This window comes from Hyla sarda, chromosome 4, assembly GCF_029499605.1.
Source record: "Hyla sarda isolate aHylSar1 chromosome 4, aHylSar1.hap1, whole genome shotgun sequence".
In the NCBI taxonomy this organism is placed as follows: domain Eukaryota; kingdom Metazoa; phylum Chordata; class Amphibia; order Anura; family Hylidae; genus Hyla; species Hyla sarda.
Genome location: NC_079192.1, coordinates 287,169,281 through 287,182,320, shown reverse-complemented (window position 1 = coordinate 287,182,320; position 13,040 = coordinate 287,169,281). Strand labels below are relative to the sequence as shown.

The window sequence follows — 13,040 nt, the reverse complement described above, 5'->3', positions numbered from 1 at the left end:
CACAGCATTTCTTGAAAAAAACAAAAAAATGCAGTTTTTATGACAGTTTTACATACTTTTTTAAATGGAAAAATGTTTGCAACTAAAAAGAAATGAAAAATATAAAGGAAGGACTTCTACTTCATGTGGCATCCAATTCCACTTTACACACCATATGTAAAACTATTCCTAGGTGCTAGCTACTGCATATGCATGTATAACAGAGCTCTGTTAAACTCACCTTCAGCGCTCGTGCAATGCCTCTGGTGTTCTGCTCCAGTCCCTGCTGTGATCCTCTTCCTGATCTACAATGTGACATATTGGGTCAAGAGAGCACCCAGCATTCCGAACATAATGTTCAGAACTCTGGGTGTCTGCACGAAGATCGCAGGGGTCCCAGCAGCTGGATCCCGCGATCAGACATCTTATCTCCTATCCTTTGGATAGCAGCAGGGATGTCTTTAACGCAGGGGTGCCGGCAGAGATGAGCGTGCATAGCAGAGGGGAACGGCCCGCTGCCTGCCTGCTTGTGTCGAACAATGCTGTGCTGCCGGCCTGTGAATATCTAGCTTGCTACATCACGATACGTCCTCGGTCCTCCTGACGCTGGTAAGTAGTGAGCAAAGTACCTACCCCACCTACGTACCCCCCCACCTACCTACCCCCCTTCCGAAGGGTGAAGGGCTAAATCGCTAGATTGTAATCCATAATTAGAGCAATTTGTGCTGAGATTGCTATATATATCGTGCAACCCTAATATATACACACGCATATATATATATATATATATATATATATATATATATATATATTCGAGTATTAGCCATTCCGAATATAAGCCGAGGCCCCTAATTTCCCCCCGAAAACCTAGGAAAAGTTATTGACTCGACTATAAGCCTAGGGTGGGAAATACATCATCCCCCTTGTCATCATTCAGACCCCTGTCATTAACACCCCCAGTCATTATCACCCTCGTCATCATCACCCTGTCATTATCCCCCTCGTCATCACCCCCCCTTCATCATCACCGCCTGTCTTTCCCTTCATCATCATCCAGACCCCCTTTTGTTTTCTACTAACCTCCCCAGTTGTTGCTTTCTCTGTGGGAAGGAAGGGTGAGCTGGTCTGGGCAGTCTATCTTCAGCCATCTATGCTGCAGGGACCGTCCGGTGGCGAGGGTTAGTCGTTCGGGGCTGTCCATCTTCACTGGGAGGCCCTCTTCTCCGGTCCGGGCCAGCCATGGACTAGTGACGTTGCGTTGATGACGACACGCAGGGACGTCCGTGTGCAGCAGACGTCCGTGACGTCCCTGCGCATGAATGTCCCTGCGCGGTGGCGTCAATGCAGCGCCACTAGTTCGTGCTGGCCCAGAGCGGAGAAGAGGCCCTCCCGGTGAAGATGGACAGCCCGGAACGACTAACCCTCCCCAGCGGACGGTCCCTGCAACATAGATGGCCGAAGATGGATGGCCTGGCCCATCCCCTCACAGCTGAGCCAGAAGCGTTTTTTGTTCACGCGAGTATAAGCCGAGGGGGGCGTTTTCAGCACGAAAAATTGGCTTATACTCGAGTATATATGGTATATATATATATATATATATATATATATATATATATATATATCTCCACATAAAGCGATACACCTGCGGGCAGTGGTCAGTGGCTAGCACAATGATGAAATGCTGTGGGGCTGATGTGTAATTATTTCCAGGGCTGGTTTTTACCCCAAGTTCGGCCTTGGCCGACCCTACCGCTGCTCTGCTGCTCACTATTCTAAAGCACCGTCGCGGCCCTTAACCCCTTAACGACAATGGACGTAAATGTACATCATGGTGCCGTGGTACTTAACGCACCATGACATACATTTATGCTCTGTGATGACCGTGCGTCATGCATGGCAGGTCCCAGCTGCAATCAGCAGCCAGGGACCCGACGGTAATGGCAGACATCAGTGATCATGCTGATGTCTGCCAATAACCCCTTAGATGCCATGATCAATACAGATCACAGCATCTGCGGCAATGCGGCACTTAAAATGGATGTTCGGATCGCCCGCAGTGCTGCCGCGGGGATTCGATCATCCAGCAGTCTCCTGGGATCTTCTGCTGTGGTCTGAGATCGAGCAGACCAGACCAGAAGATGACCGATAACACTGATATGCCTATGCAGGGCACTGAACAATATTAGCAATCAACTGATGGGGACATAAAAGGTGTTAAAAAAATGTTATGTAAAAAAATAAATAAAAAAAATAAGTTAAAAATGTGAAATCCCCTCCTCCAATAAAAATGTAAATCGTCACTTTTTCCCATTTTCCCCGAAAAACTTAAAAAAAAAATTATAAACATATTTGGTATTGCCGCGTTCGTAATTGTCCGAACTATTAAAATATAATGTTAATTACACCATTTGATGAACAGTGTAAACGTAAAAAAAAAGGCCAAAATTATTTGTTTTTTTTTATCACATTTTATTCCAAAAAAAAGGGATTAAAAAGTTAAAATATAACCAAATGTGGTACCAATAAAAACTACAGATCATGGTGCAATAAATCTGCACTCATATCGCCCCATTTACAGAAAAATTTGAGAGTTACAGGTGGTCAAAATGGGACAATTTTAAACATACTAATTTTGTTAAAATAGTTTGAGATTTTTTTTAAAGCGGTACAATAATAATAATAAAATAAAGCATATAACATGGGTATCATTTTAATTGTATTGACCCACAGAATAAAGAAAACATGTCATTTTAACGGTAAAGTGTACAGCTTGAAAACAAAACCTTCCAAAATTTCATAAATTGCAGTTTTCTTTTCATTTTCCCCACATAAATAGTATTTTTTTGGTTGTGCCGTACATTTTATGGTAAAATGAGTGATGTCATTACAAGTAAAATTGATGACGCAAAAATAATCCCTCACATGGGTCTGTGAATGGAATTATAAAAGAGTTATGATTCTTAGAAGGTAAGGAGGAAAAAACGAGAATGCAAAAATAAAATAAAACGTCACACGGCCTAAACAGTACATTTCATTTTCCTTGTCTTTCATGGACGATTCGTTATACAGTAAATGACACTTTAGCCCAAAAATGTATTGAACATTTGTGTATTTAGTGGTTTGAATATATTATTTCATTATTTATATCATCTTGTGACCTTATTGAGATGCTGATCTTTTAGTCAATGTGTTGCTATGTCGATGGTTAGTGATATGGCAGAAAATTCAAAGACTGAATGTTAGATACTAGAAGTTTGAGAAACCACATTAATGCATAATAGTGATTTAAGGGTCAGTTTCAGGGCAGGATTACCAACAAGATAAACTAGGTTAATGCTTTAGAGCCAGTGCTCATAGAAGTGTGTGGGCCTTGCCAAACATTTAATCAACATTATCTAGGGCTATCAGATTGAAGTTTCTTTTCATGTATGATCTTCCTATATTTATTGCTCTATTATTGTAAATGCTGACCACTGTAATCATCCCTACTAGTGTTAAACACACAGGAAAATGCAATTGGGCTTTTATTTTCTTAGACAATTGTTAAAGTATTTTAAGACAGTGATCAGGAAGCATGAACATTTTCTTCTAAACACACGGTGCAATTGATACATTTTTAATGAGTACGACATCTGTATGTCAGTTACTTAGCAAACACCACTGAGTCAGCCAAGATCATTTTACTGATCATCCAATATTTATTATTCTATCCCATATCTATTACCATTCTTCTCTAGTAATGTTTTTCATTGAAAAGCAGAATGATTTAACATACTCCACCCACTTTGATATGTCCCTTTTTTAAGATTAGAATTTAAGCTTTAGTATAATGGGATATAACCTTCTAAGCAATTTCCCAATAGGTGATGGAAATTGTGTTGCAATCTAGATTGGTCAGGAGAACAAGGCTATACCAAAGCCAACGGGAGAAACAAATGACTTCTTCAGACTCCAGAAAACCCTTAAGCTGGCCATACAAGGCAGTCAGCCGATTGCTTGTTAGACTGACAAATATCTTTCCTAAACTCCCATACACATGCATGCTTGGCTTGTCTGAATGTGCTCTCAAAGGAGAGAATAGAAAACACCACTCCCAGAAGAGGCCACAACCACTTTAATGCACTAGGACTGCCTGTATATCATATATTGCCCAGACAAAAGAATTAATCTGGCCGACACATATTAGTTAATCAAGAGGAGCTAGAGTACTGGAAAACAAGTTATTGAGGAGTGATTCACTTACCATAGAGGCAGGATACTGTAATGGGGCTGCCGTCCCATGGGGGCCAGTCTGGGGATTCAGGACAGATGTCCTGGATCCCCGGACAAACGTGGTTTTAAACTGAGACATAGTTGAAAGTATGCTATGACAGGACAGTACCAATGGCACTGTATATAATGTAATATAATAGTTACTATGTAATGCTGCCTGCACTGGGGGGGGGGGGGGGGGTCCAATAGGAGGAGTTGTGGGAAGCAACTGTGGGGGAATGATGTCAGGTGCTGTGGGGGAATGATGGGAGAGGTGAGTATATGGGACAGTATGAGGGCCTAATATTTCCCTGGTGTTCCAAATTATTATGCAGAGTAAGTTTCAAAACACTTTATAGGTTGTAAAGAACTGAAAATTGTCATTTGTTGTGTTTGCAGCATATTTACTGAAATCAAAAGCTATTTCAATCAAACTTTTAACAACATTTAAACTTTAACAGGTCACGTTACATTTTAACATTTTAATAACCCCTTATTTGATAGCAGCTTCACAAGTCTTGCATGCATTGAACTTGTGAGTTTTTGGACAGTTGCAACTTGAATTTGTTTGCAAGATGTCAGAATAGCCTCCCAGACCTGCTGTTTGGATGTAAACTGCCTCCCACCATCATAGATCTTTTGCTTGAGGACGCTCCAAGGGTTCTCAATAGGATTATGGTCGACAGCCATTGATGCAGAGGTATTCTTTGCAGCATGAGATGGTGCATTGTCATGCATGAATATGATTTTATTATGGGAAGCATAGTTCTTCCTTCTGTACCAGGAAAGAAAGTGGTCAGTCAGAAACGCCACACACTTTACAGAGGTCATCTTTACACCTTTGTGGACCCTAAAGGGGTCAACCAGCTCTCTTCCCCATGATTCCTGCCCAAAACATGACTACACCACGGCCTTGCTGACATCGCAGTTGGAACAGGGTGGCCGTCCACCAACCATCCACTACTTCATCCATCTGGACCATCCAGGGATGCACGGCCCCATCAGTGAACAGGACTGTTTGAAAATTAGTCTTCATGTATTTTTCTGCCCAATGCCGCCATTTCTGCTTGTGAGCATTGGTTACTGGTGGCCGAATAGAAGGTTAATGCACAGTTGCAAGACTCGTGAAATTTCTAATGTTTTCATACCTTGTCCAAAGTATTGAACTATTTCACTTTTCGGCAGCAGAGAGAGTTTTTCTTCCCCATATTGCTTGAAAATGGTGCTCTGCTTAATAATGTGGAACATCCACCTCTAGTAGTTTTTCCTTAAATTGGGCTCACCTGGCAATCTAATTATCACAGGCTTCCGAGATTGTTTTTAGTGATCAAAGGAGCCCTGAGACACAATACCATCCATGAGTTAAACTGAAAAACAAAATATTAAATCTTTGTGACACTTAAATAGAATTTGCATAATAATTTGGAACAGTGTGTATGTGGGCAGTATTTGGGAATAACTACTATATTAGCCAGTATGGGGGCATACTAATATATATGGGCAGTATGAGGGGCTAATACTTTATGGGGTAGGATGGGGATCTAATACTATATGGGGGCAGTATGGCTACCTAATACTATATGGGGGCAATATGGGGACCTAATCCTATATGAGGGGAAGGATGAGGACCTACTGCTAGATGGGGTCAGTATGGGGGCTCACTACTCTATTGGGACAGTTTGGATGCATAATACTTTATGCGGGGCCTAATAGTATATGGAATTTTTTTGAGTGTCTAGCTATTATTTGGGGGTATATATGATGGAACTTGCCTCTCTAGACTCTGGAAGATGCTGTTATTACATGTTGAGGAAGGTATAGTAACCACATTTTAATAACTGTGCTGTGGCATGTCAGATACGGAGTTCTGCAGCCTAGATCACCTAGATGCATAGTGGGTATAATACCCCAGAGCACAGTTATAGAGAATATCCCAGTGCTCAATGAATGCCCCTGGAACCTTGTTTAGTCAATATAAAAATCATATATACCCTTTTTTGGTTATAATAAAAGTCAAGTTTTAGGTGTGGGGTAAAAAATATTGATGTTTGTGATTATTGGTTAATGGACTTCTTACCCATCTGGGCTGGGTGCCTGTTAATTATACATTTTAGAAGTGCCCATACAGAAGTGATATAGAATATAGCAAACATGGCAGTGCCCAAACTGCTACTATGTACTTATAATATTTACCGCATCTAAGTCATTCTGTATATGTAGAAATGTGAAACTCCTTATGAAATAACCTCCTCCCCATTGCCTACAAAAATAAAACCTATGTAGACACCCTCAAAATATTGATGATGCTGAGTACTACAATTTGAGATTACATGGGCCAATAGTATTGGGTGGGCTGATGTAGCTATTCCTGTGTGTGAGGAACAGAACATCTGAAGCTGAAGAGGCTTCAAAAAGAAGTAACAGAATAGTTGTCAAGGCATCATGGGTTCATAATTTGCTTCTCACTGAACCAAAACTTATTAATATTTGTTATGAAAAAGATTGCTGAAATAGCTGTTGGCATTAGCATATATGTTGCCATGATCATAGAACAGGAAGCAGTGGAGCTTGATGCTGTCTGGAGGATCAGCTAGAGATGAATGTCATTTGATCTGGACAGATGAGTGATGGTCAGATTGGATGTTTATTCTGTTACTAGCATTACAGAATATATGAAGATTTCATTCACATGTCTGGTAACTCCAGATGATCTCATTATAAGGCAAATAACTGTAGCAAATTACTCTATTTAGAGATCCCCCCAAGAAGTCCAATACTATCCCTTGTGGATAACATATTAGGCTTCTTTCACACTATAGATTATTCATCCGTTATTAAACATCCATTTTCTGTATTGTATAATTAAAAAACTGATGTATAATAACGGAAGAAATAATGGGTGCTAACAGCTGAATAATGTCTGTCAAAATAACGGGCATATTCATCCGTTAAGAACCGTTATAACATCTGTCATGTACCATTATTTAATGGCCGTTTTAACACCTCCCGCAGCCGGGACTACTACTACTCCCATCATGGAACAGAGTTGTTTCCACAATGAGAGTAGTAGTTCCCCGGCTGTGGTAGTCTGACTGTGGCTGGGGAGGCTATATTAGTGTTCGTCCTATTACCCCCATCATGGAACAGACTCTGAGGGGCTAAGGGATTGATCGTACCGGGTCTCAGAAGTGATCAGAAGTTATTAAACAGTGGAGCGGGCAGTCTGCTCCACTCCCCTGTGATGTATGATGTATTTTTACTTTCATTTTTTAATTCCCTGCCGAGATCCCTGAATGGCCAGTATGGAGGAGCCATTCAGGGCTCCTGGCGGGCTTTTTAAATTTACAGTGTGCCTAATTACTGTATAATCACATTCCCCTTGAGTTAAGTATATTCATTTTATTCCCCCATGTGTATATGTATGATTCCCCCCCCTGCCTGCTGCCCAGTCATCTTCTAGCGCTGTCACAGCGCACAGCAGGGACATGCCATTCCATTCCCTGCCTCTCATCTCCATATCTGGCAGAGATGAGTAGCAGAGAATGGAGGGACCTGTCTTTCCTTTGCGCTGTTATAGCACTCCATTCCCTGCCACCGCCGGTACCTGACCTGTCCCCCCTGTGCGCTGCTTCATTCACCACCGCCGCCGGTTCCCGATATGTACCTGACGGAGATGAGCAGTGGGGAATAGACTGACATGCCCCCGCTGTGCGCTTGGAGCAGGGCAGCAGCGGGGACATGCTGGGCGGCGGTGGGGAATGAATGAAGCAGCGCACAGGGGTGACAGGTCAGGTACCGGCAGTGGCAGGGAATGGAGAGCTATAATAGTGCACAGGAAAGACAGGTCCCTCCATTCTCTGCTGCTCCTCTCTGTCAGATACCGAGATGAGCAGCAGGGAATGGAATGGCATGTCCCTGCTGTGCGCTATGAACGTGCTAGGGGGGAATCATACATATACACATGGAGGGGAATAAAATGAATATACTTAAGTCAGGGGGAATGTGATTATACAGTAATTAGGCACACTGTAAGTTTAAAAACCCCAGCCGGGAGCCCTGAATGGCTCCTCCGTACCGGCCATTCAGGGCTCCCAGCGGGGAATTTTAAAAATGAATGTAAAATACTTTGTACATAACAGGGGAGCATAGTATGCTGTCCACTCCCCTGTTTAATAACTTCTAATTGCATGGGGTTTCAGAAGTGAGACCCGGTGCGATCAATCCCTCAGCCCCTGTACTACAACCCCATCATGGAACAGAGTCTGTTCCATGATTGGGGTATTAGTACAAACACTAATGTAGCCTCCCCAGCCACCGGCAGACTCACGCAGCTGGGGAACTACTACTCTCATCATGGAAACAAGTCTGTTCCATGATGGGAGTAGTAGTAGTCCCTCAGCACTGCAGGAGTCTGCTGATGTCACCTCTTCTGAGCATGCTCAGAAGTAATAACGGATATAATAAACCAGGTACAAACGGATGACATTAAAGGCTCATCCGTTTGCCATAGACTTCAATTTTAACGGCCGTTATTCCACCTTTATTTTTGACGGAAGAAAAATTTGTTAATGTGCCGTTTTTTCTTCAGTTATTCATGACGGGCTATAATGGGTCCTAATAATAATAAAAATCCTATAGTGTGTGTGTGTGTGTATATATATATATATATATCTAAATAAAATGCAGCACTACTAAACCAACTAAACTGCAGTGGGTGCCACTGCCTTTAAAGCTCACAAAGAGCCTTTTTCAAGCTGTTTTTTTTGCCATGAGTGAATAAACCACCATTGATTTTTGTATCCCTGGAGTGCTGTGCCAATCCTTGGTTTGCTCTATCAAATCAAAGTGGAAAACCACACTACAGTATGGTCCAACTTTGATGTAATCTCCTTTAACCCCTTCCCGCTATTGGACGTATGCATAAGTCCAGGCGAATTACACGTTCGCGCAAATGGACGTATGCATACGTCCAAGCAATCTCCTGCTCTGCCGCGGGCAGCGCAGGAGATCGCGGGTGGGACTCAGCTGTCAATCACAGCCGGAGTCCCACCGCAGCTGCCGGGGGCACGATCGCGCCGGTCCCGGCAGCATTAACCCCATAGATGCCGTGATCAGTTCTGATCACGGCATCTATAGTGTTTGCAGGGGGAGCGCTCTCCCCCTGCCCATCAACGGCGGCGCAGCGATAAAATAAGGGGGATCGGGGGTGTCCAAGACACCCTCGATCCCCCTTGAAGAGATAGGAGTGAGGTGGCAGGGTTGCCACCCCTCCTATCCCTGCTATTGATCGGCCGAGCGACCGACCAATAGCAGACTGGGGGCGGGGGGGTTAAAGTTCGGTTCCCCTCCGCTATGCCCACCCATCGGTGTCCGGGCACAGCTGGGGGAACCGTGTAGTGGCGGCGGCGGTCACTTACCCGGTGGCTGTGATCACGGCGGCGGTGGAGGTGAGTATGACGCCGTGTGTCCGGGAGTCTGTTGCCTAGCAACATCTGCAGGGCGACAGTTTAGAGAGTGGTCTCTAAACTGTCGCCCTCCAGATGTTGCAAAACTACAACTCCCACCATGCCTTGACAGCTGTTTGCTGTGTTGGCATGCTGGGAGTTGTAGTTTTGCAAGATTTAGAGGGGTTCAGGCTGGAGATCACTGACAGTGGTCTCTAAACTGTAGCCCTCCAGATATTACAAAACTACAACTCCCAGCATGCCCAGACAGCAATTTGCTGTCTTAGCATGCTGAGATTTGTAGTTTTGCAACATCTGGAGGGCCACAGTTTAGAGACCACTGTCAGTGATCTCCATACTGAACCCCTCTAAATTTTGCAAAACTACAACTCCCAGCATTCAGGAACAGCAAATGGCTGTCTCGGCATGCTGGGAGTTGTACTTGCGTGCCTCCAGCTGTTGCATAACTACATCTCCCAGCATTCCCTTTGACAATCAGTACATGCTGAGAGTTGTAGTTCTGCAACAGCTGGAGGCACACTTGTTGGGAAATACCAAGTTAGGTAATAGGTTCTATTACCTAACTCAGTATTTTCCAACCAGTGTGCCTCCAGCTGTTGCAAAACTACAACTCCCAGCATGCACGTTCTGTCAGTGCATGCTGGGAGTTGTAGTTTTGCCCCCCCCATGTGAATGTACAGGTTACATTCACACTGGTGGCGGATTACAGTGAGTTCCCTGCTTCAAGTTTGAGCTGCAGCAGCCGCAGCTCAAACTCCTAGCGGGAGACTCAGTGTAATCCGCCGTCAGTGTGAATGTAACCTAAAAACACTACACTACACTAACATAAAATAAAGAGTAAAACACTACATATACACACGTACACTGCCCCCCCCCCACCACCACCCCTTCCCCCCAATAAAAATGAAAAACGTATCCTACAGCAGTGTTTCCAAAACGGAGCCTCCAGCTGTTGCAAAACAAAAACTCCCAGCATTTCCGGACAGCCATTGACTGTCCAAGCATTCTGGGAGTTTAGCAACAGCTGGAGGCACCCTGTTTGAGAATCACTGGTGTAGAATACCCCTATGTCCACCCCTATGCAAATCCCTAATTTAGGCCTCAAATGCGCATGGCGCTCTCACTTTGGAGCCCTGTCGTATTTCAAGGCAACAGTTTAGGGCCACATATGGGGTATCGCCGTACTCGGGAGAAATTGCCTAACAAATTTTGGGGGGCTTTTTCTCCTTTTACCCCTTATGAAAAGGTAAAGTTGGGGTCTACACCAGCATGTTAGTGTAAAAAAAAAACATTTTTGTACACTAACATACTGGTGTTGCCCCATACTTTAAAATTTCACAAGCGGTAAAAGAAAAAAAGCCTCCAAAATTTGTAACGCAATTTCTCCTGAGGACGGAGATACCCCATATGTGGGCGCAAAGTGTTCTGGGGACGCACAACAAGGCTCAGAAGGGAGAGTGCACCATGTAAATTTGAGGTCTAAATTGGTGATTTGCACAGGGGTGGCTGATTTTACAGCGGGTTCTGACATAAGTGCAAAACAATAAATACCCACATGTGACCCCATTTTGGAAACTACACCCATCACGAAATGTAACAAGGGGTACAGTGAGCATTTACACCCCACAGGTGTCTGACAGATCTTTGAAACAGGGGTCTGTGAAAATGAAAAATAAAATTTTTAATTTGCACTGCCCACTGTTCCAAAGATCCGTCAAATGCCAGTGGGGTGTAAATTCTCCCTGCACCCCTTATTACCTTCCGTGAGGGGTGTAGTTTTAAAAATGGGGTCACATGTGGGGGGGTCCACTGTTCTGGCACCATGGGGGGGGCTTTGGAAATGCACATGGCCAAATTCTCTCTCCAAAAGCTCAATGATGCTCCTTCTCTTCTGAGCATTGTAGTTCGCCCCCAGTGCACTTCACGTCCACTTATTGGGTATTTCCATACTCAGAAGAGATGGGGTTACAAATTTTGGGGGGTATTTTCTGCTATTATCCCTTGTATAAATGTAAAATTTGGGGGAAAACAAGCATTTTAGTGTAAAAAAAATAATTTTTTTTTACATATGCAAAAGTCGTGAAACACCTGTGGGGTATTAAGGTTCACTTTACCCCTTGTTACGTTCCCCAAGGGGTCTAGTTTCCAAAATGGTATGCCATGTGTTTTTTTTTTCTGTCCTGGCACCATAGGTGCTTCCTAAATGCGGCATGCCCCCAGAGCAAAATGTGCTTCCAAAAAGCCAAATGTGACTCCTTCTCTTCTGAGACCTGTAGTGCGCCAGCAGAGCACTTTTCATCCCCATATTGGGTGTTTTCTGAATCGGGAGAAATTGGGCTTCAAATTTTGGGGGGTATTTTCTGCTATTACCTTTTTCAAAAATGTAAAATTTTTGCTAAACCAAGCATTTTTGGTAAAAAAAAAAATTTTTTTTTTTACATATGCAAAAGTCGTGAAACACCTGTGGGGTATTAAGGTTCACTTTATCCCTTGTTACGTTCCTCAAGGAGTCTAGTTTCCAAAATGGTATGCCATTTCGTTTTTTTTTTGCTGTCCTGGCACCATAGGGGCTTCCTAAATGCGACATGCCCCCCGAGCAAAATTTGCTCTCAAAAAGCCAAATATGACTCCTTCTCTTCTGAGCATTGTAGTTCGCCCGTAATGCACTTCAGGTCAACTTATGGGGTACCTCCATACTCAGAAGAGATGGGATTACAAATTTTGGGGGGTATTTTCTGCTATTAACCCTTGCAAAAATGTGAAATTTGGGGGGAAACACACATTTTAGTGAAAATTATTATTATTTTTTTTTACATATGCAAAAGTCATGAAACACCTGTGGGGTATTAAGGCTCACTTAATTCCTTGTTACGTTCCTCAAGGGGTCTAGTTTCCAAAATGGTATGCCATGTTTTTTTTTGTGGCTGTTTTGGCACCATAGGGGCTTCCTAAATGCAACATGCCCCCAAAAAACCATTTCAGAAAAACGTATTCTCCAAAATCCCCTTGTCGCTCCTTCGCTTCTGAGCCCTCTACTGCGCCCGCCGAACAATTTACATAGACATATGAGGTATGTGCTTACTCGAGAGAAATTGGGCTACAAATTCAAGTATAAATTTTATCCTTTTACCCCTTGTAAAAATTCAAAAATTGGGTCTACAAGAACATGCAAGTGTAAAAAATTAAGATTTTGAATTTTCTCCTTCACTTTGCGGCTTTTCCTGTGAAACACCTGAATGGTTAAAACACTTACTGAATGTCATTTTGAATACTTTGGGGGGTGCAGTTTTTGTAATGGGGTCATTTATGGGGTATTTCTAATATGAAGACCCTTCAAATCCACTT

The 13,040-nt window shown here is 43.2% G+C and overlaps 1 protein-coding gene across 5 annotated transcripts in view; it reads left to right on the top strand.

Annotated features, from left to right (window-relative positions):
- PTPRQ (protein tyrosine phosphatase receptor type Q) overlaps positions 1 to 13,040 on the top strand; it is a 447,893-nt gene that overhangs the window by 83,792 nt on the left and 351,061 nt on the right. The gene's annotated exons all lie outside the window — the stretch shown is intronic.